This window comes from Heterodontus francisci, unplaced genomic scaffold (assembly GCF_036365525.1).
Source record: "Heterodontus francisci isolate sHetFra1 unplaced genomic scaffold, sHetFra1.hap1 HAP1_SCAFFOLD_59, whole genome shotgun sequence".
In the NCBI taxonomy this organism is placed as follows: domain Eukaryota; kingdom Metazoa; phylum Chordata; class Chondrichthyes; order Heterodontiformes; family Heterodontidae; genus Heterodontus; species Heterodontus francisci.
In genome coordinates, this window is record NW_027140758.1 from 3,228,652 (window position 1) to 3,250,595 (window position 21,944).

The window sequence follows — 21,944 nt, forward strand, 5'->3', positions numbered from 1 at the left end:
GACAAGACTCAGCAGGTCTGGCAGCATCTGTGGAGAGAGAAGCAGAGTTAACGTTTCAGGTCAGTGACCCTTCTTCAGAACTGGCAAATATTAGAAATGTAAAAGATTATAAGCAAGTAAAGCGGGGGTGGGGCAAGAGATGACAAAGGAGAAGGTGTAGATAGGACAAGGCCACAGAATAGTTGACCAGAAAAAGGCAAACAATATGTTAATGGTGTGCTGAAAGACAAAGCATTAGTGCAGATAGGGTGTTAATGGACTGAAAAACTAAACAGCCACAATCACAAACATGAAAAAAACAGCGGGTAGGCACAGTAGAAACAAACTGAACAAACTAAAATAAAGTTTTCTTTTTTACTTTGCCGATGTCTTTGTATATATTGTGGATCCTTCTTCAGACTGTCTTCTTTCACAATGTAGTTCTGACCTCTGGTGATGTTGATCGTAATCAGCTTCAACTTGCTGATAGTTTTGGAACTGAGCAGATTTTCTTTGCTTGATTCTACAACATGGAACTCAGTCTGACATGTGGACCCCTGGGAGGACTTAAAAGTAACTTGGATGATCCCTAGGACTGGTGGAGGAGTATCTGATCCATGGGAGAAGATTTTAGATATCAGCTTGTTTAATTACAGTTTCTGTTTTCTCTGTTACTTGTGGAATGTCGGAGCATCCATTATGTTGATCATTGCTCCGAGTCAATTACTGCAGATATTGTCGAATTACCTCTGAACACATCACACATGGGCAGGTGTCTGGACTTGTGGTCGCGAGCAACAAAAATCTTCTCTCGTGCTGCAAATATGTAATCTTCCTTCTGGCATTTAAATCTATGAATGTTTCCTGCAGGCTTCGATCAGCATACTGTAGTGAAATATCCCATTTTTCTGCATACTTTACACTTCTTCCCTCTCGAAGGACAAGTTTTGTAATAAGGATCCTCACCACTGCAATGATTGGATGTTTGAATGTGATTGTGACTTCTGTCTTGGTCTTCCTTGACCTTTCTCTGGGTTTCCTCTGTGTCCTTGTGTTTTGTGTGTTTCTCAGGGGAATCTCGTCGTCACGTTATTTGCCTCTTTCTCAGACTTCTGAGTCTCATCATGTAGTGGTCAAGAGTCTTGCACCATATTGTTTTGCTTGCCTGAAACATAAATTTCAGAGTGAGGATTTGTCCTTGCTTGAAAATATCGTGTTAGAAAATGCATCGCAACATCATAATCATTATCGGTTCCAGTGTCGCTGAGTGTATTGAAGGTATTGTCAACGTTTGGTCCATCAGAGTGTAGGAGTAATGCTCTCTTTCTTCGGGGTGTATTGATAGCGAGTGCCATCATTAGGAGTTCAAGTCTTGTGAGCCATTTGCTCCAGTGTGGCCCTGGGTTGCTGTCTATCTCTGTAAGGGTTGGAAAGACTGGCTGTTGTTGTGCACACATGATGATTGTTGTTTATTTAAATCTGGAATTGTCAATGTAAGTCTTCTGTATGTCCCTGGTTGTCTGTGTGATTACTTCTTTTTAATCCTCAATGTCAGAAAAATATAGTGTTGTGCTGTGTTCTTACGTCTACATTAAATGATGACCCCAGGCTTTATATTCGGATTCAATACAAACAGTATTTATTGTCTTTCTTATCTACATGGCATGATCACAGGTCCCAGGTCTTTTTCTCATTGGTGTGTGTGCGCTCTCTGAAAGCCATGTTTAGAATGTGTCTCTCAAAATGGTGTCTCCTTATATATGTATGATGATGTCATCTGTTGCATCAGTGCCTTGGTCTCTTAAAGGTACAGTTTCTTAAAGGTGAAGTCACCATTACACAACATTGCAAGCAATGAGTCAGCCACGCTCGATAGAGTGTCAGGAATGAAGGTCAGAGGAGCAGACCAGGCTGGAAACACATAAAGAACGAGGGGCAGCCAATGTGAAAAACAGGGAATAAACAATATGGCATGGGTGGTGTTTACAATACCTCGAATCTCGGTTTGATTCTCTTCCAGGTCAGAGGGAATTCTAGTAACATGATGTCTATGGAATCACAGAATGACGAACAAAGAGACCATTTGGTCCATCTTGCCAGTGTTGTCTCTTTGGTAGAGACAAATTACAATTAGTCCTGCTGCGTGGCTTTTTCCTGTAATCCTGTACATTTTCCCTTCCAGCATCTATCCATATCCCTTTTGAAAGTTACGATTGAATCTGCTTTCATCTCCCAATCAGGCAGTGCATTCCAGATCACAACACATTACTGTACAACAAATGGTTCTTCATGTCACCTCTGGTTCTTTTGCCAATCACCTGATATCTGTGTCCTCTGCTTACTGACCCTTTTGCCACAGGAAACAGTTTCTCCTGATTGAAAGTGTTGAGAACCATCATGATTTTGAACACATCGGACAAATCTCTTCTGAACTTTCTCTGCTCCAAGAAGAACAACCTCAGCTTCTCCAATCTCTCCACATAACTGAAATCCTTCACCCCGGTATCATTGCAGCAAATCTCTTCTGTTCATTTCTTGCCCCAGAAATAATTGAAATGAAATGTTTCTAAAAAATGCATGAACTAAATAAAAAGGAGAGAGAAATAAATGCTGAGCAAAATGGATATCAATGTTTGGAAGGTAAAAAGAGCAAAGAGATCGAAATTTTATTATCGAGGAGTGAGAGGAATAAATAACACTTTGGAGATTTTGTCAGTGGATTTACTGATAAATTTGGGAATTGAGAGGAAGCTGGTTCATGGAGAAAAAACTGCCAACCCGGGGGTGGAGCCTACAACTGCATCCGTCCAACAAGAGACAGAGCAGAAGTGACAGTTCAGTCAGTGGAACAGGACACTTTTAATCTCAGGATTATGGGTTGGATGATCCACTGTGGGTGCCCGTGAAATTCCACAGGAGCTAATACAACACCTTGCTGTCAGTGGCTCCTTGTTCAATGGGTGTGATTCTTGTTTAAGGAGTGTGATTAATGAAAGTGTGAGCGACCCCAGGTTCAAATCACCAATGAGCTCTTGGCATTTTTAGTTTAATGTTACTGATTGGTGTCAGTCTTACGGAGCTGGCTTCAGGATCAGAGAACTGGATTCAAAGAGCTTGTCGACAAAATTCTAATTTACACAATGTACACATAGCCAAGTGAGAATATAAAGTTGTCGCAGTAATTGAGACCTGACTCCAAAAACAACAGGACTGGGTTCTGGAATGGACTGGAATGGAATTCTTCAGTGTTGCTGTTGTTTGGCTTGCACTGACTCATCGATTTTCTTGTTTTTCACTTTGTCGATGCCTTTGAATAATTGTGGATCCTTCTTCAGAGTGTCTTCTTTCACCAGGTAGTTCTGACATCTGATGATGTTGATTGTAATCAGCTTCAATTTGCTGATAGTTTTGGAACTGAGCAGATTTCCTTTGCTTGAGTCTACAACATGGAACTCAGTCTGACATGTGGACCCATGGGAGGATTTGAATGCCACCCCTGCGTTGGAGTTGCATCCATCCAATAAGAGTAGAAGTGACAGTTCTGTCAGTCGAATATGAGATTTTTCATGGCAGGGTTGTGAATTTGAGTCAAAAACAAGAAATGCTGGAATCACTCAGCAGGTCTGGCAGCATCTGTGGAAAGAGAAGCAGAGTTAACGTTTCGGGTCAGTGACCCTTCTTCGGAACTGACAAATATTATAAAAGTCACAGATTATAAGCAAGTGAGGTGGGGGTGGGGCAAGAGATAACAAAGGAGAAGGTGCAGATTGGACCAGGCCACATAGCTGACCAAAAGGTCACGGAGCAAAGGCAAACACTATGTTATTGGTGTGTTGAAAGACAAAGCATTAGTACAGATTAGGTGTGAATACACTGAATATTGAACAGCAGCAAGTGCAAACCTGAAAAAAAACCTGAAAAAAACAGTGGGTAACCAAACTGAACAAACTAAGATGAAATGAAATAAATGCAAAAAAAGATTGTAAACAATGCAAAAAAGAATGTAAAAAAAAGGAAGAAAAAACAACTAAAAATGAAAGTAAAATGGGGGACTGTCATGCTCTGAAATTATTGAACTCAATGTTCAGTCCGGCAGGCTGTAGTGTGCCTAATCGGTAGATGAGATGCTGTTCCTCGAGCTTGCGTTGATGTTCACTGGAACACTGCAGCAATCCCAGGACAGAGATGTGAGCATGAGAGCAGGGGGGAGTGTTGAAATGGCAAGCAACCGGAAGCTCAGGGTCCTGCTTGCGGACTGAGCGGAGATGTTCCGCAAAGCGGTCACCCAGTCTGCGCTTGGTCTCCCCAATGTCGAGGAGACCACACTGTGAGCAGCGAATACAGTATACTACATTGAAAGAAGTACAAGTAAATCGCTGCTTCACCTGAAAGGAGTGTTTGGGGCCTGGGATAGTGAGGAGAGAGGAGGTAAATGGGCAGGTATTACACCTCCTGCGATTGCAGGGGAAGGTGCCCTGGGACGGGGACGAGGTGGTGGGGGTAATGGAGGAGTGGACCAGGGTGTCGCGGAGGGAACGATCCCTTCGGAATGCTGACAGGGGAAGGGAGGGGAAGATGCGACTGGTAGTGGCATCACGCTGAAGGTGGCGAAAATGGTGGAGGATGATCCTTTGGATATGGAGGCTGGTGGGATGAAAAGTGAGGACAAGGGGAACCCTGTCAAGGTTCTGGGAGGGAGGGGAAGGGGTGAGGGGAGAGGTGCGGGGAATGGGTCGGACACGGTTGAGGGCCCTGTCAACCACAGTGGGGGGAAATCTTCGGTTGAGGAAAAAGGAGGTCATATCAGAAGCACCGTCATGGAAGGTAGCATCATCAGAGCAGATGCGTCGGAGACGGAGAAACTGGGAGAATGGAATGGAGTCCTTCCAGGAGGTAGGGTGTGAAGAAGTGTAGTCGTGGTAGCTGTGGGAGTCGGTGGGCTTATAATGGATATTGGTAGACAACCTATTCCCAGAGATGGAGACAAAGAAGTCGAGGAAGGGAAGGGAAGTGACAGAGATGGACCATGTGAAGGTGAGAGAAGGGTGGAAATTGGAAGCAAAGTTGATAAAGTTTTCTAGTTCGGGGCGGGAGCAGGAAACGGCACCGATACAGTCATCAATGTACCGGAAAAAGAGTTGGGGGAGGAGGCCTGAGTAGGACTGGAACAAAGAATGCTCGACATATCCCACAAAAAGACAGGCATAACTAGAACCCATGCGGGTACCCATAGCGACACCTTTTACTTGAAGGAAGTGCGTGGAGTTGAAGTGCTCCCGCCCCGAACTAGAAAACTTTATCAACTTTGCTTCCAATTTCCACCCTTCTCTCACCTTCACATGGTCCATTTCTGACACTTCCCTTCCCTTCCTCGACTTCTCTGTCTCCATCTCTGGGAATACGTTGTCTATCAATATCCATTATAAGCCCACCGACTCCCACAGCTACCTCGACTACACTTCTTAACACCCTACCTCCTGTAAGGACTCCATTCCATTCTCCCAGTTTCTCCGTCTCCGACGCATCTGCTCTGATGATGCTACCTTCCATGACGGTGCTTCTGATATGACCTCCTTTTTCCTCAACCGAGGATTTCCCCCCACTGTGGTTGACAGGGCCCTCAACCGTGTCCGACCCATTCCCCGCACCTCTCCCCTCACCCCTTCCCCTCCCTCCCAGAACCGTGACAGGGTTCCCCTTGTCCTCACTTTTCATCCCACCAGCCTCCATATCCAAAGGATCATCCACCGCCATTTTCGCCACCTTCAGCGTGATGCCACTACCAGTCGCATCTTCCCCTCCCTTCCCCTGTCAGCATTCCGAAGGGATCGTTCCCTCCGCGACACCCTGGTCCACTCCTCCATTACCCCCACCACCTCGTCCCCGTCCCAGGGCACCTTCCCCTGCAATCGCAGGAGGTGTAATACCTGCCCATTTACCTCCTCTCTCCTCACTATCCCAGGCCCCAAACACTCCTTTCAGGTGAAGCAGCGATTTACTTGTACTTCTTTCAATGTAGTATACTGCATTCGCTGCTCACAGTGTGGTCTCCTCTACATTGGGGAGAGCAAGCGCAGACTGGGTGTCCGCTTTGCGGAACATCTCCGCTCAGTCCGCAAGCAGGACCCTGAGCTTCCGGTTGCTTGCCATTTCAACACTCCCCCCTGCTCTCATGCTCACATCTCTGTCCTGGGATTGCTGCAGTGTTCCAGTGAACATCAACGCAAGCTCGAGGAACAGCATCTCATCTACCGATTAGGCACACTACAGCCTGCCGGACTGAACATTGAGTTCAATAATTTCAGAGCATGACAGCCCCCCATTTTACTTTCATTTTTAGTTATTTTTTTTTCCTTTTTTTTTACATTCTTTTTTACATTTTTTACAATCTATTTTTGCATTTATTTCATTTCATCTTAGTTTGTTCAGTTTGCTTACCCACTGTTTTTTTTCAGGTTTTTTTTCAGGTTTGCACTTGCTGCTGTTCAATATTCAGTGTATTCACACCTAAACTGTACTAATGCTTTGTCTTTCAACACACCAATAACATATTGTTTGCCTTTGCTCCGTGACCTTTTGGTCAGCTTTGTGGCCTGGTCCAATCTGCACCTTCTCCTTTGTTATCTCTTGCCCCACCCCCACCTCACTTGCTTATAATCTGTGACTTTTCTAATATTTGTCAGTTCCAAAAAGGGTCACTGACCCGAAACGTTAACTCTGCTTCTCTTTCCACAGATGCTGCCAGACCTGCTGAGTGATTCCAACATTTCTTGTTTTTGTTTCAGATTTCCAGCATCCGCAGTATTTTGCTTTTATTTTTGTGAGTTTTGCCATTTTGTTTTTCCCTTTTTTAAGGCTTCATGAGCAGAGAGTACAGGGAGTGTTTGAAATGAGCAAGCCTCGCTTTGATTCAGGAGTCTTACCTCTCTGCAGCATCTCACTATGAAAGATTGAATTTGATCTCATTTCATTCTCAGCTCGGGGTCTGTGCGGCTCAGTGGCACTTCTGGCTGTCTCCCGCTTCACAATCCATCAGTACTGAGAAAGCAATGGGGAATATTACTCACATGTTGTATTCTTTAATTTTTTGGAAAACTTGAATGCATGTATTTTCTTCCAAAACAAGGACACCAAGCCACTGTTAATGTCGGGCTGAAATAGCTCAGTTGGGAGAGCGGTAGACTGAAAATCTAAAGGTCCCGGGTTTCAGCAATTTTGCTTCCTTATGCGTCCCTTGCCTTGGTTCTGATTTTCCGGTTGCACAATTTACTTTGAAATTATTTACCAAGCACCAGTGGATTGAATTTGAGAAACAACACAGAGTCATTTACAGCACAGAAGGTGGTCGTTTGGCCTATCACGTCCATGCTGGCTCTCCCCGGAGCAATCTAGTCAGTTCCAGTCACCAGCTCGATCCCTTTTCTCCTGCAGGTTTCTTTCCTTCAAGTATCCATCTAATTTCCTTTTCAAATCATTGATTGTCTCTGCTTCCACCACACTCGTGGGCCAAGACATCCCCACCCACAACATAAAAAATTCCACCTCATCAAGGATGGGAAATACTTACATCTTCTATATTTGCTTATTCTCTATTTCTATGAGAATAGACTGACAGTCAACATGAAAGGAAACCCAAAAATCTTCGAGCAGCATGTAAATGATAAGTGGGTAGTAAGGGGTTGAGTCGGGCCTATTAGGGACAAAAAGGATAATATAAGCTTAGAGGTGCAGGGAAATGTTAATCTACTTAATGAGTACTTTGTATCAGTGATCACTAAGGAAGTGGAATTTGACAAAATATCAGTCGAAGTGAAGAGAGCAGAGTCAACGGAGAGGGTACAAATAGAGAGAGGGAGGTACTAAAAAGGCTGGCTGTGCTTAGGGAAGATAAATCACCTGGCTCACATCCCAGGTTGCGAAAGGATATGCGGATGCAGATAACGGAAGGGCTTGCTATAATCTCCCAATCTTCCCTGGATACGGGGGAGGTGCCAGAGGATTAAACAGTGGCAAATGCGACACCCTTATTCAAGAAAGGGTGTAAGGACAGTCCGGGTAACTACAGGCTAGTTAGATTAACAGCAGCGGTGGGTAAGGTTTTAGAAAGAATAATCAGGGTAAAAAATCAACAGTCACTTGGAGAGGTTCGAGTTAATTAAGGAGAGTGAGCATGGATTTATAAATGGGAGTTCATGCTTGACTAATCTAACTGCATTTTTTGATGAACTAACAGAGTAGGTTGATGAAGGGAATGCAGTGGATGTTGTTTTATGGATTTTAAGGAAGCGTTTGACAAGGTACCACATAAAAGGGCGGTTAACAAAATTGAGGTTCGTGGTATAGGAGGGTCAGTGTCCAATTGGATAGAAAATTGGTTTAAGGACAGAAAACAGCGAGTCTTATTAAATGGTTCTTTGTCAGACTGGAGGATAGTCGACAGTGGTGTTCCCCAAGGGTCAGTGCTAGAACCACTGCTTTTTTTGCTCAAGGTAAGTGACTTGGATCTTGGAATACAGAGTAGAATCTCAAAATATGCCGATGACACCAAACCTGGAGGAGCGGCAAACAGTGAGGATGAAATGAACTGCCTGCAACAGGACAGTGATAGGCTAGCAGAATGGGCAGACAGGTGGCAGATAGAATTTAATAGTGACAAGTGTGAGGTGATGTATTTTGGCATAAGGAATAGGGAGAGGCAATATATACTTAATGGCACAGTTCTAAAGAGTGTACTGGAATAGAGGGACTTGGGGTTCATGTGCATCAATCTTTGAATGAGGCAATTCATATTGCGAGAGTGGTTCGCAAAGCATATGGGATCTAGGGCTTTATAAATAGAGGCATTGAGTACAAAAGCATGGAAGTTATGCTGAACCATTATAAAACTCTGGTTAGGCCCCAATTGGAGTGTTGCTTCCAGTTCTGCTCAGCAGACTTTAGAAAGAATGTGAGGGTCCTTGAGACGATGCAGAGGCGATTTACCAGAAAGGATCCAGGGATGGGGGATTTTAGTTACAAGGTTAGGTTGGAAAAGCTAGGATTATTCTGCCTTTCTCAAAGGAGATTGAGTGGAGAATTGATAGAGGTGTATAACACCTCTAGAGAACAGGCCATCCTGGACTGGGTATTGTGTAATGAGAAAGGATTAGTTAACAATCTTGTTGTTCCCTTGGGGAAGTGCGCCCATAATATGATAAAATTCTTCATTAAGATGGAGTTGATTCCGAGACTCGGGTCCTGAATCTAAACAAAGAAAACTATGAAGGTATGAGGCGGGAGTTGGCTATGATAGATTGGGGAACGTTACTTAAAGGGTTGACAGTGGATAGGCAATGGCTAGCATTTAAAGGGCGCATGGATGAATTACAACAATTGTTCATTCCTGTCTGTGCAAAAGTAAAACAGGAAGGGTGGCTCAACTGTGGCTTACAAAAGAAATTAAGGAAAGTATTAGATCCAAGTAGGAGAAATATAAAATGGCCAGAACAAGCAGCAAACCTGAAGATTGTGAGCAGTTTGGAATTTAGCAGAGGAGGACAAAAGGATTGATTAAGAAGGGGGAAATAGAGTATGAAAGTAAGCTAGCAGAGAACATAAAAACTGACTGTAAAAGCTTCTATAGATATGTGTAGAGAATAAGATTAGTGAAGACAAATGTGGGCCCCTTACAGTTAGAAACGGGGGAATTTATAATGGGGAACAAAGAAATGGCAGACCAATTAAATACATACTTTGGATCTGTCTTCACAAAGGAGGATACAAATTATCTCCCAGAAATGTTGGGGAACATAGGGTCTAGTGAGAAGGAGGAACTGTATGAAATCAGTATTAGTCGGGAATGTTTGGGAAATTGATGGGATTGAAGGCCGAAAAATCCCCAGGGCCTGATAATCTACATCCCAGAGTACTTAAGGAAGTGGCCCTTGAAATAGCAGATGCATTTCTGGTCTTTTTTCAAAATTCTATCGACTCTGGAACAGTTCTAATGGATTGGACGGTAGTTAATGTAACTCCACTATTTAAAAAAAGAGGCAGAAATTAAACAGCGAATTATATACCGGTTAGCCTGACATCAGTCGTGGGGAAAATGCTGGAGTCCATTATAAAAGATGTAATAGCAGAGTGCAATAATAACTCGTCTCCACCCCTAGTATTTCTAAATCCCACACATTCACTATAATGTGAACAATTATTTCCTGTTGTGTCTCTCTCAGATTTGGAAACTTCACTGGATTGGAGTGAGGTGACATCTACTGGCGGGAAGCAAGAACTGCAATTAAGCAGCAGAAACTCCACAGTCTGTCAGGGTTAAAGAAACATTGCAATGTGAGGATACAGCGAAGTGGATTGATTGGGTAGATGGAGACATGATTCCACTTGTGGTGGTGTCTGAAGCTAAGGCCAGAAATACAAAATTGTCATTAATAAAAGAAATGAGGAATTCATGAAAAATGTAGTAACGTAGTGAATGGTTCGAATGTGGATAGAATAGAAAGTGAGATTGGATGGACAGAAGCAGTCTGAAAGGATGGCTGAAACAAAAGGTGAGTGCCCTGAAACGTTAACGTTAATCTCACAGCACAGATGCTGCCAGAGCTGCTGAACATTTCCAGCACTTTCTGTTTTTATTTCCGCATTTGCAGGATGTTGCTTTGATCTGAAAAAAAATGGATGATTGGCTGGAGGGTTATAGTGAAATTCCACAGCAGCTAATAAAGTTTGACTTGTCAGTGTCTCGTTGGTCTAGGGGTATGATTCTCGCTTAGGGAGTATGGTTAATTAACATGCGAGAGATCCCGGGTTCAAGTCACGGACGAGCCCTGGTCTGCTGGCATTTTTAGATTAAGGTCATCTATTGGTTTCAGCCTTGCAGAAGGTGGAATTGACTTCCATACGGAGCTGGCTTGAGGACCAGACAACTGGATTCAAAGAGCTTGTCGACAAAATTGCAATTAACTAAATGTACAGATAGCCAAGTGGGAATATAAAGTTGTTGCTGTAATTGTGACCTGACTCCAAAAACAACAGGACTGGGTTCTGGCCTGGTATGGAATGGAATTCTTCAGTGTTTCTGTTGTTTGGCTTGCATTGACTCATCGATTTTCTTGTTTTTCACTTTGTCGATGCCTTTGAATAATTGTGGATCCTTCTTCAGGGTGTCTTCTTTCACCAGGTAGTTGTGACCTCTGATGATGTTGATTGTAATCAGCTTCAACTCGCTGATAGTTTTGGAAGTGAGCAGATTTCCTTTGCTTGAGTCTACAACATGGAACTCAGTCTGACATGTGGACCCATGGGAGGATTTGAATGCCATCCCTGCGTTGGAGTTGCATCCATCCAATAAGGGACCGAGTAGAAGTGACAGTTCTGTCAGTCGCACATGAGACTTTTAATGGCAGGGTTGTGAGTTTGAGTGCCATTCTGTTTTTCCCTTTTGTAAGGCTTCATGAGCAGAGAGTACAGGGAGTGTTTGAAATGAGCAAGTCTCGCTTTGATTCAGGACTCTTACCTCTCAGCAGCATCTCACTATGAAAGATTGAATTTGATCTCATTTCATTCTCAGCTCGGGGTCTGTGCGGCTCAATGGCACTTCTGGCTGTCTCCCGCTTCACAATCCATCTGTACTGAGAAAGCAATGGAGAATATTACTCACATGTTGTGTTCTTCAATTTTTTGGAAAACTTGAATGTATGTATTTTCTTCCAAAACAAGGACACCAAGTCATTGTTAATGTCGGGCTGAAATAGCTCAGTTGGGAGAGCTTTAGATTGAAGATCTAAAAGTCCCTGGTTCAATCCCGGGTTTCAGTAATTTTGCTTCCTTTGCGTCCCTTGCCTTGGTTCTGATTTTCCGGTTGCACAATTTACTTTGAAATTATTTACCAAGCACCAGTGGATTGAATTTGAGAAACAACACAGAGTCATTTACAGCACAGAAGGTGGTCGTTTGGCATATCACGTCCATGCTGGCTCTCCCCGGAGCAATCTAGTCAGTTCCACTCACCAGCTCAATCCCTTTCCTCCTGCAAGTTTCTTTCCTTCAAGTATCCATCCAATTTCCTTTTCAAATCATTGATTGTCTCTGCTTCCACCACACTCGTGGGCCAAGTCATTACAACCCACAACAAAAGCAAGTTCCACCTCATCAAGGATGGGAAATACTTACATCTTCTGTATTTGCTTGTTCTCTATTTCTATGAGAATAGACTGGCAGTCAACATGAAAGGAAACCCAAAAATCTTCGATCAGCATGTAAATGATAAGTGGGTAGTAAGAGGTTGAGTCGGGTCTATAAGGGACAAAAAGGATAATATAAGCTTAGAGGTGCAGGGCAATGTTAATCTACTTAATGAGTACTTTGTATCAGTGATCACTAAGGAAGTGGAATTTGACAAAATATCAGTCGAAGTGAAGAGAGTAGAGTCAATGGAGAGGGTACAAATTGAGAGAGGGAGGTACTAAAAAGGCTGGCTGTGCTTAGGGTAGATAAATCACCTGGTCTGGATGGCTGGCATCCCAGGTTGCGAAAGGAAATGCGGATGCAGATAATGGAAGAGTTTGCCATAATCTTCCAATCTTCCCTGGATACGGGGGAGGTGCCAGGAGTAAACAGTGGCAAATGCGACGCCCTTATTCAAGAAAGGGTGTAAGGACACTCCGGCTAACTACAGGCTAGTTAGATTAACAGCAGCGGTGGGTCAGGTTTTAGAAAGAATAATCAGGGTAAAAAATCAACAGTCACTTGGAGAGGTTTGAGTTAATTAAGGAGACTGAGCATGGATTTATAAATGGGAGTTCATGCTTGACTAATCGAACTGCATTTTTTGATGAGCTAACAGAGCAGCTTGCGAAAGGGAATGCAGTGGATGTTGTTTATATGGATTTTAAGGAAGCGTTTGACAAGGTACCACATAAAAGTGGGGTTTACAAAATTGAGGTTCGTGGTATAGGAGGGTCAGTGTCCAATTGGATAGAAAATTGGTTTAAGGACAGAAAACAGGGAGTCTTATGAAATGATTCTTTGTCAGACTGGAGGATAGTCGACAGTGGTGTTCCCCAAGGATCAGTGCTAGAACCACTGCTTTTTTTGCTAAAGATAAATGACTTGGATCTTGGAATATTGAGTAAAATCTCAAAATATCCCGATGACAACAAACTTTGAGGAGTGGCAAACAGTGGGGATGATATGAACTGCCTGCAACAGAACAATGATAGGCTAGCAGAATGGGCAGACAGGTGGCAGATGGAATTTAATAGTGACAAGTGTGAGGTGATGTATTTTGGCATAAGGAATAGGGAGAGGCAATATTTACTTAATGGCACAGTTCTAAAGTGTGTGTTGGAATAGAGGGACTTGGGGTTCATGTGCATCAATCTTTGAAGGTGGCAAGACATATTGCGAGAGTGGTTAGCAAAGCATATGGGATCTTGGGCTTGAAAAAAAGAGGCATTGAGTAAAAAGCAGGGAAGTTATGCTGAACCATTATAAAGCTCTGGTTCGGCCCCAGTTGGAGTGTTGCTTCCAGTTTTGCTTACCACACTTAAGAAAGAATGTGAGCATCCTTGAGAGGATGCAGAGGAAATTCACCAGAATGGATCCAGGGATGGAGGATTTTAGTTACAAGGTTAGGTTGGAAAAGCTAGGGTTGTTCTACCTGCATCAAAGGAGAGTGAGGGGAGAATTGATAGATGTGTTTTCGGCTATGACAGTTTTAAATAAGTTGGCAAGGAAACATTGTTCCCGTTAACTATTGGTACAAGGACTAGGGGACACAGATTGAAGGTTTTGGACAGGAGGTACGGGGGAATGTGCGCAAGAACTTTCTTACACTGATTGGTGATGATCTGTAACTCGCTGCCCATGAGGGCGGTGGAAATGGAGACAATCGAGGATTACAAAATGAATTTGAATGGGCACTTGAAGGAAATAATTTTACAGGGCTATGGGGATCGAGCAGACAAGTGATAACTCGTCTCCACTCCTAGTATTTCTAAATCCCACACATTCACTATAATGTGAACAATTCTTTCCTGTTGTGTCTTTCTCAGATTTGTAAACTTCACTGCATTGGAGTGAAGTGACATCTACTGGCAAGAAACATGAACTGCCGCTTCTCGGCCTTTTGGCTCAGATCAAGTGTAGTATCTGTTCTTATCAGTGCTTATTTGATTGAGAAGAGACCATGATCATTGCCTTTTGATCCTGGGGAAGCTTTGAGTAAAATGGCAAGAACCAATTTTCGAACTTCGGGCCAGGGAGTGCGCAACACCGTTCGGGTGGTCGTGAAGGACAAGGAAGGAGATGCACCGGTCGATCGCACCTTCTTCATCAAGAAAATTCTCTTCGATTGCTGCGGATTTCAAGCGACGGACGTCTTCTGCCTCCAGGATTTCCCCAGCAGTGGATACTTCGACGTGACGTTCCGGAACGTGGCGGGATGCATCAAGTTCCTGAAGGCGTTCAAGGAGAAAGGGGACCGGGCGCCACTGTCGATCGTCACAGCGGAGCCGCTCTTCACGCTTCCGTCACAACGGGACCGGGTGGTGACGATTCACCTCTACAACCCCCATGTTCCGGTGGTGGATGTACTCACCATTCTCGCCAGGTACATCGAGGTGGCCGGCAGCAGCACTGATGTCAAGGACCCCTTTGGGATCTGGACCAGCAAGCGGCAGGTCAAGGTGACCTTGAAGGTAGATGCCAGTGGAGCCATCATCCACCCTCCCTCCAGCTTCGCTATCGGGGGAAGTCGAGGCTTCTTGGTCTACGCTGGGCAGCCCAGAGTTTGCCGCACCTGTGGCAAATCTGGTCACATGGCAGCCAACTGCAGCGCGGTTGTTTGCAAGAACTGCAAGGAGGAAGGCCATCAGACCAAGGACTGTAAGCAGACTCAGTGTTGCAACTTGTGCGGTGCGGCAGGCCATCTCTACAAGACCTGCCCCAAACGTTGCCTCAGCTAGGCTCAGGCGGCAAGGTCCAAGGAAAGGCCGGGAGAAGGTTCGACGAAGGCGTCCGCTGTTCGAAAGGAGACCAGCAGCTTTCTCCGCAGTGAGGAACTTCAACCTGAGAAGGAAGGGGAGGCAGCTGAAACCAACGACCCAGCACCTACCCAGCGCCCGGAAACCCCTCCTCCACAGACAGAAGCGATGGAGGAGGAGGCAGCAGATGGACAAACAGGTCAGTGGCAAGTGGTCCAAAGGAAAACCACAAAGAAAAAACATCCCAAAGCCACCACCCAAACCAGTGGCAAGAGGAGGCTCTCTTCTGAATCAGACTGCAACAACACCTCTTCACTGGACGGGGAAATGCTGGAACGACAGCCCCTTCAAAAGAGGCGGCAGAACTCCGAGATGGATGATAAAGCATCCCAGCCCCCGGGCACTGGAAGCTGTGAGGGGCCCGGCGTGCCCCAACCCCAATGCCCCACACGTAACGAAGTGGCCAACGCATCTCAGCTCTGCGACACCGGGAGCAAAGACACGTCTGGTGCATCTGAGCTCCGGGAGACCGGGAGCTGTGATGTTTTCGAGGAGGAACAGATGGAAGCAGCTGAGGACAACCCAATCCTCTCTGCCTACAAGACCCCCCCTGATGTCACCCGAGCGGCACAAACACTGCATGAAAAATCAGGAGGGGTTTTTGAGCCCAACCAACGTGAAACTGCTTGCGCATACGATGGGTATGCAGGAACATCCCGAAGGGGAAGGACTGGGACTAGCGAGGACAAATGGTATGGGAAGCAACAACTAATTTTTCGTAAAAAATGGGTGCAAGAATTGCTTCCATTAATGTGCGTAGCATTAAATCGACTACGCGATGTGTTTCAACCTTGGATTACCTTGCCAAGGTCAAAGCTGACCTACTGTTTCTGCAGGAGTGTGGAATACCACACCTCAGCACCTACAGGCAGTGGTCGCGATGGTGGTCCCACGGGCCATCGATCTGGTCGGGGGGTAATGACTGCCGTTCCTCCGGCCTGGGTATTCTGCTGCGGGGAGGTAACTTCACCATCTCCGAAGTTAAGGAGGTGGTGGGCGGCCGCCTCCTCGTAGCAGACGTGATGTACAACAACGCTCCGCTCCGGTTGATCAACGTGTACGCCCCGGTACAACGCAGCGAGCGGCTGACCGTCTTCCAGCAGCTCCCACTGCTGCTGGCGACGTCCAGGCCGGTCATCCTAGGCGGTGACTTCAACTGCATCATCGATGCGGCTGGACGATCCGGCAGTGACGACAGCAAACTGGACGCTTCGTCCAGATTCCTAATAGAAACAGTTAAGGATGCCAAACTGCACGACGTCTTCAGCAAACCTGCAGACGGAGCGCAGCGCAGATACACATGGTCAAATCGGACGGGTCTGCCCGTGCCAGGATTGACTTCCTGTTTGTGTCCCGTGCTGTCACGGTCGGATCCACCGACGTCAAGCCGGTGTTCTTCTCCGACCACTGCCTCTTACTGGCCGACTGTCACTTGCAGGACGACCAGCGGGTTGGCAGAGGGACGTGGAAGCTCAATGCGACACTGCTGACCCCAGAGAACGTTGAGGAACTCAAAAGGGATTACAAAGGTTGGAGGACCGTGAAACCCCTCTTTGAGTCTCCAGTTCACTGGTGGGAAGCGATTAAGGAGAACATCAAGAGGTTCTTCATCCACAAAGGTGTTCAGAAGGCGAGAGAGAGACAGAGGGAACTGTCGCGACTCCAGAAAATTATGCAAAATCTACTCCGGTTGCAGTCAATGGGGGTCGAGGTCAAGGAGGACCTCCAAGAGGTGAAGAGCCAGCAGGCCTCGCTCTTTGCCAAGGAGGCCTCCAAGATGATCTTCCGGTCCAGAGTCCGCTCCATCGAGCAGGATGAGACGTGCTCGCGTTACTTCTTCCAAAAGGTACACAGAGAGAGCTCTGTTATCAGCAGCCTGAAGGAAGAAGATGGCTCGGTAACGTCTTCGCAGTCCGACATCCTAAGGATCAGCAAATCCTTTTATGCTGGGCTGTATGACGCGAAGCCCACAGACAGCAGAGCCTCCCAGTCCTTCCTGTCATCTATCACAGAGGTCCTAGATGACAGCAGGAGGGAGAGACTGGACAAGCCGCTAACTCTGGACGAGCTGACAAAGGCCGTCCAGTCTTTCGAGACGAGTAAAACCCCCGAGAGCGACTGCTTACCGGTCGAGTTGTACTCGGCCCTGTGGGACTGGGTCGGCCCGGACCTGCTGGAAGTATACGAGAGTATGCTCCTGGCCGGCAGCATGTCAGAATCAATGAGAAAAGGCATCATCACCCTCATTTACAAGCAGAAGGGGGAGAGGGCAGAAATCAGAAATTGGCGGCCCATCTCACTGCTTAATTTTGATTACAAGATTCTGTCCAAAGTCATAGCCAGTCGAGTCAAGTCTGCTCTGGAGTTGGTGATTCACCCCGATCAGACCTGTACTGTACCCGGCAGGAAGATCTCTGATAGTCTCGCGCTACTCAGGGATACGATCGCCTACGTACGGGACAGGAGGGTGGACACCTGCCTCATCAGCCTGGACCAGGAGAAGGCTTTTGACAGGATATCGCACACCGACATGATGGACGTGCTTTCCAAAATGGGGTTTGGGGAGGGAATCTGCAATTGGATCCAACTGCTCTACACAAACATCAGTAGCGCAGTCTCAATCAACGGGTGGGAATCTGAAAGTTTCCCAATCAAATCTGAAGTCAGACAGGGCTGTCCTCTGTCCCCGGTCTTGTTTGTTTGCTGTATTGAACCCTTTGCTGAGTCTATTAGGAAGGATGCGAGCATAAGAGGGGTGACAATCCGAGGCAGCGGAGGAACTCAGGTCAAAACCTCCCTGTACATGGATGACGTCGCCGTCTTCTGCTCGGATCCGCTGTCCGTGCGCAGACTGATGAGCATCTGCGACCAGTTCGAACTGGCCTCGGGAGCCAAAGTTAACCACGGCAAGAGCGAGGCCATGTTCTTTGGGAACTGGGCTGACCGATCCTTTGTCCCCTTCACCGTCAGGACAGATTACCTGAAGGTGCTGGGGATATGGTTCGGAAGGGCCGGGGCGTGCACCAAAACATGGGAGGAGCGAGTAGCCAAGGTACGACAAAAGTTGGGCATGTGGGGGCAGCGATCTCTCTCCATTGTGGGTAAGAACGTGGTCATCGGGTGTGAGGCACTCACGTTGTTGCTCTACGTGGTGCAGGTCTGGCCCATACCCCACTCCTGCGCCGTGGCAGTCACCCGAGCCATTTTCAGCTTCGTCTTTGGATCTAAAATGGACCGGGTCCGGAGGGACACGATGTTCAATTCTCTGGACAAGGGCTGGAAAAATGCACCCAACGTTGCCCTCATCCTGATGACCACCTTCGTGTGCGGCTGCATCAAGCTGTGTGTAGATCCCCAGTACGCAAACTCCAAGTGTCACTACGTGCTGAGGTTCTATCTGTCCCCGGTGTTGCGAAGGATGGGCCTGGTCACATTGCCGCGGAACGCTCCATGCAGTTGGGCCGTGCCGTACCACCTATCCTTCGTGGAGCAGTTTCTGCGGGAAAACACCTTCGACCACCGGTCCATCAGGCAGTGGTCTGCACAGAATGTCCTCAAGGCCCTACGGGTAAAGGAAACGGTGGATCCTGTCGGATGGTTCCCCGAGCAGACCGTCGAAGTCATTTGGCGGAATGCCTCATCACGAGAACTTTCAAACAAGCACCAAGACGTAGCTTGGCTGGTGGTGAGAAGGGCCCTCCCCGTCAGATCCTTCATGCACACCCGAAGTCTCGCCCCCTCCGCACAGTGCCCCCGCGTTGGCTGTGGTGGGGAAGAGACGGTCGCCCACATCCTCCTGGAATGTGCCTTTGCAAAGCAGGTGTGGAAAGAGATGCAGTGGGTTTTGTCAAGGTTCATCCCAAGCAGCTCTGTAACACAGGAGTCTGTGCTCTGCGGGCTGTTCCCAGGGACGCACACCGAGACAAACATCAACTGCTGCTGGAGGACTATCAATTCGGTGAAAGACGCCCTTTGGTCTGCCCGAAACTTGCTGGTCTTCCAGCGCAAAGAGTTGTCCACCACCGAATGTTGCAGACTGGCACATTCCAAGGTCCAGGACGACGTGCTGAGGGACGCACTAAAGCTTGGGGCAGCCGCAGCAAAGGCTCAATGGGGAAAGACCACAGTGTAAGGTTCCCCCACCAAGCTGGACTGAGGGGCTGGATCCATGGGAAACCCCTCGAACTGTATCGTTAATATTCTCAATTGCTGTAAATGTAAAACTGTAATTGACATGACAATTGTGAAACGGAAGGGTTGGGAAGAAACTCATGACAGTATTGAAGGAAACTGATCTCCCTTGCAATGTTTGTATTTTTTGGTGCTGTTTGGAAACTGTTTGGCAATGTAATTTTTACAGATTTTTATGAATAAAGTATATTTTGGAAATAAAAAAAAAGATCTGCCGTGATGAGATCAGCCATGATTGTATTGAATGGCAGAGCAGGCTCGAGTGGCTGACTTGCCGACTCCGGCTCCTCGTTCTTATGTTCATAGAATCATACAGCACAGAAGGAGGCCATTCGGCCCTATTGTGCCTCTGCTGACTCTCTGACAAAAAGATGCAATTAGTCCAACCCCCTGCCTATTTCCCCATAATCCTGGAGAATTTCACTTTGAAATATTTGTCCAATTCCTTTATGAAAGTTATAATTGAATCTGTTTCCACCACCCTGTCAGACAATTCATTCCAAATCCGAATCAGTTACTGGGTAAAAAGATCTCTCCTCACCTCCCCTTGACATCTTTGGCCAATTATTTTAAATCTGTGTCCTCTGGTTACTGACCCCCAGGACAGTGGAAACAGTTTCTCCCTCTCTACACTATGAAAATCCTTCATGATTCTGAACACCTCTATTAAATCTTCCCTTAACCTTCTCTACTCTGAGGAGAACAATCCCAGCTTCACCAGCCTGTCCTAGGAACTGACACCCCTCATCTCTGGTATCATTCTAGTAAATCTCCTCTGAACTGTCTCAGAAGCTTTGATGTCCTTTCTGAAGCCTGGTGCCCAGAACTGGACACATTACTCGAGCTGAGATCGAGCCAGCGACGCCCACATCCCACGAACGAATAAAAAAACGCTCCCGAACCAGTCCCCAATTCTTAAGCATTTATCGACGCTCCCTGCCCAGTCCCCAAATCTTATTCATTTAGAAACGCTCCCTGTCCAGTCTCCAACTCTTATTCATTTACAGACGCTTCCTGACCAGTACCCAAATCTTATTCATTTAGAGACGCTCCCTGCCCAGTCCCCGAATTCTTATCCATTTGCAGACGCTCCCTGCCCAGTCCCCAATTCTTATCCATTTACAGACGCTCCCTGACCAGTACCCAAATTTTATTCATTTGGAGACGCTCCCTGCCCAGTCCCCAATTCTTATCCATTTATAGACGCCGTTTCGGGAAGCCTCACCGGGAAAAGCTTCACCACCGCCATCCGCAGGGATACAGATGGGATTGTTCCATCTTATTGTGGCCCTGAGGCCCTGCTCCAGCTGTGTGAGCCCGCAAAGTCTTCTCGCACTTTGTGAATATCCCGCTCCAACTCCGAACCCGCAGCTCTTGCTGCTGACAAAGCTCTCTACCGCGCCTGCGCGCCCCGCTCCTGTCACAGATAGGGCGGATTCTAGGCCGCTGAGCATTCTGGGTATCACACCTGTCATTAATGCTATTCTTTCAGCTGAAAGGATTTATTACGTACATTTCATGTCCTGGAATCGTCGTGAGTGTTTTCTTTTGCACCTGTCAGTGCCTGGGAGGATAGAGTCAGCTTCACTTTGTAGCCATGAGTTTCTGGTGTGAGACAGTGGTGTTTAACTCAGTATATTTCAGTTTTTGGTCTGTGACTGTGGGTATTATTCAATACCTGTTTGTTTCTGCTATTGCTCTGTGAGCTTCACCACATATCTTTCAACAACTTGTATGTGAGCATCAGCTTTTGTCGAGATCTATCAGTTTCTGAGAAGTGAGAAAGGGTTTGATTCTATCCCTATCAGTTTCTGTTACATGCATGTGTCTTTAATCTGCACCTCCTCTGAGTGTGTCTTCGTCTCTGTACTTGCAGGTGAATATGTGTTTTGCTTTGTATCTCTCAGTCTTTGAAGTGTGAGCCTGGGTTTGTACCTAATTTCCTTTGTACCTTGCAGTTGGGATATGAAAGAAAGAATTTTACACGTTACCTGCCAACTGCTGCTACGTGACTGTGGGTTTCACACTGTATCTGTCAATTTCTTGTCTGGTAATGCGAAGTTTAGAGTGTACCTGTCAGTTTCTAGTCCAGGACTGATTGGGTTTACTCTGTCCCTCACATTCGCTGGTATGTTAGTGTGGGGTTTACATTGTACCTGTCAGTTTCTTGTATGTGAGTGTTGATTTCACTCTGAAAAGAATCATAGATCATAGAATAGTTACAGAACAAAAGGAAGCCATTCAGCTCATTGTGCTTGTGCTGCTTCTCTGCACGAGCAACTCAGCTCATGCCACAGACTCATGTATTCCATGAAAACATGCAATTTTTTTCACTTCAGATAATTATTTTATACCATTTTGAAAACCATGGTTGAATCAGCCTCCATCACACTCTCAAACAGTGCATATCAGATCTTAACCACTCGCTGTGCAAAAGAAGTTTTTCCTCATGTTGCCTTTGGTTCTTTTGCCATTCACCTTAAATTGGTGTCCTCTGGTTACAGAGCCGTGAATAATATTCCCCATTGCTTTCTCAGCTCTGATGGATTGTGAAGCGGGAGATGGCCAGAAGTCCCACTGAGCCGCACTGACCCCGAGCTGGGAATGAAATGAGATGAAGTTCAATCTTTCACAGCGAGATGCTGCAGAGAGATAAGAGTCCTGAATCAAAGTGAGACTTTCTCATACTTTTGCTGAATTTCATTTCAAACACTCCTTGTACTCTCTGCTAATGAA

General features: G+C 46.2%; 1 non-coding gene and 1 pseudogene across 1 annotated transcript; both read left to right on the plus strand.

The window, feature by feature from the left end:
- The first annotated feature begins 11,716 nt into the window (after window positions 1–11,716).
- trnaf-gaa (transfer RNA phenylalanine (anticodon GAA)) lies at window positions 11,717–11,789 on the plus strand. Its single transcript has one exon. It is a non-coding gene; the product is annotated as a tRNA-Phe (tRNA).
- A 2,296-nt stretch (window positions 11,790–14,085) lies between these two features.
- Window positions 14,086–14,194, plus strand: LOC137360625 (U2 spliceosomal RNA; annotated as a pseudogene).
- The last annotated feature ends 7,750 nt before the right edge of the window (window positions 14,195–21,944 follow it).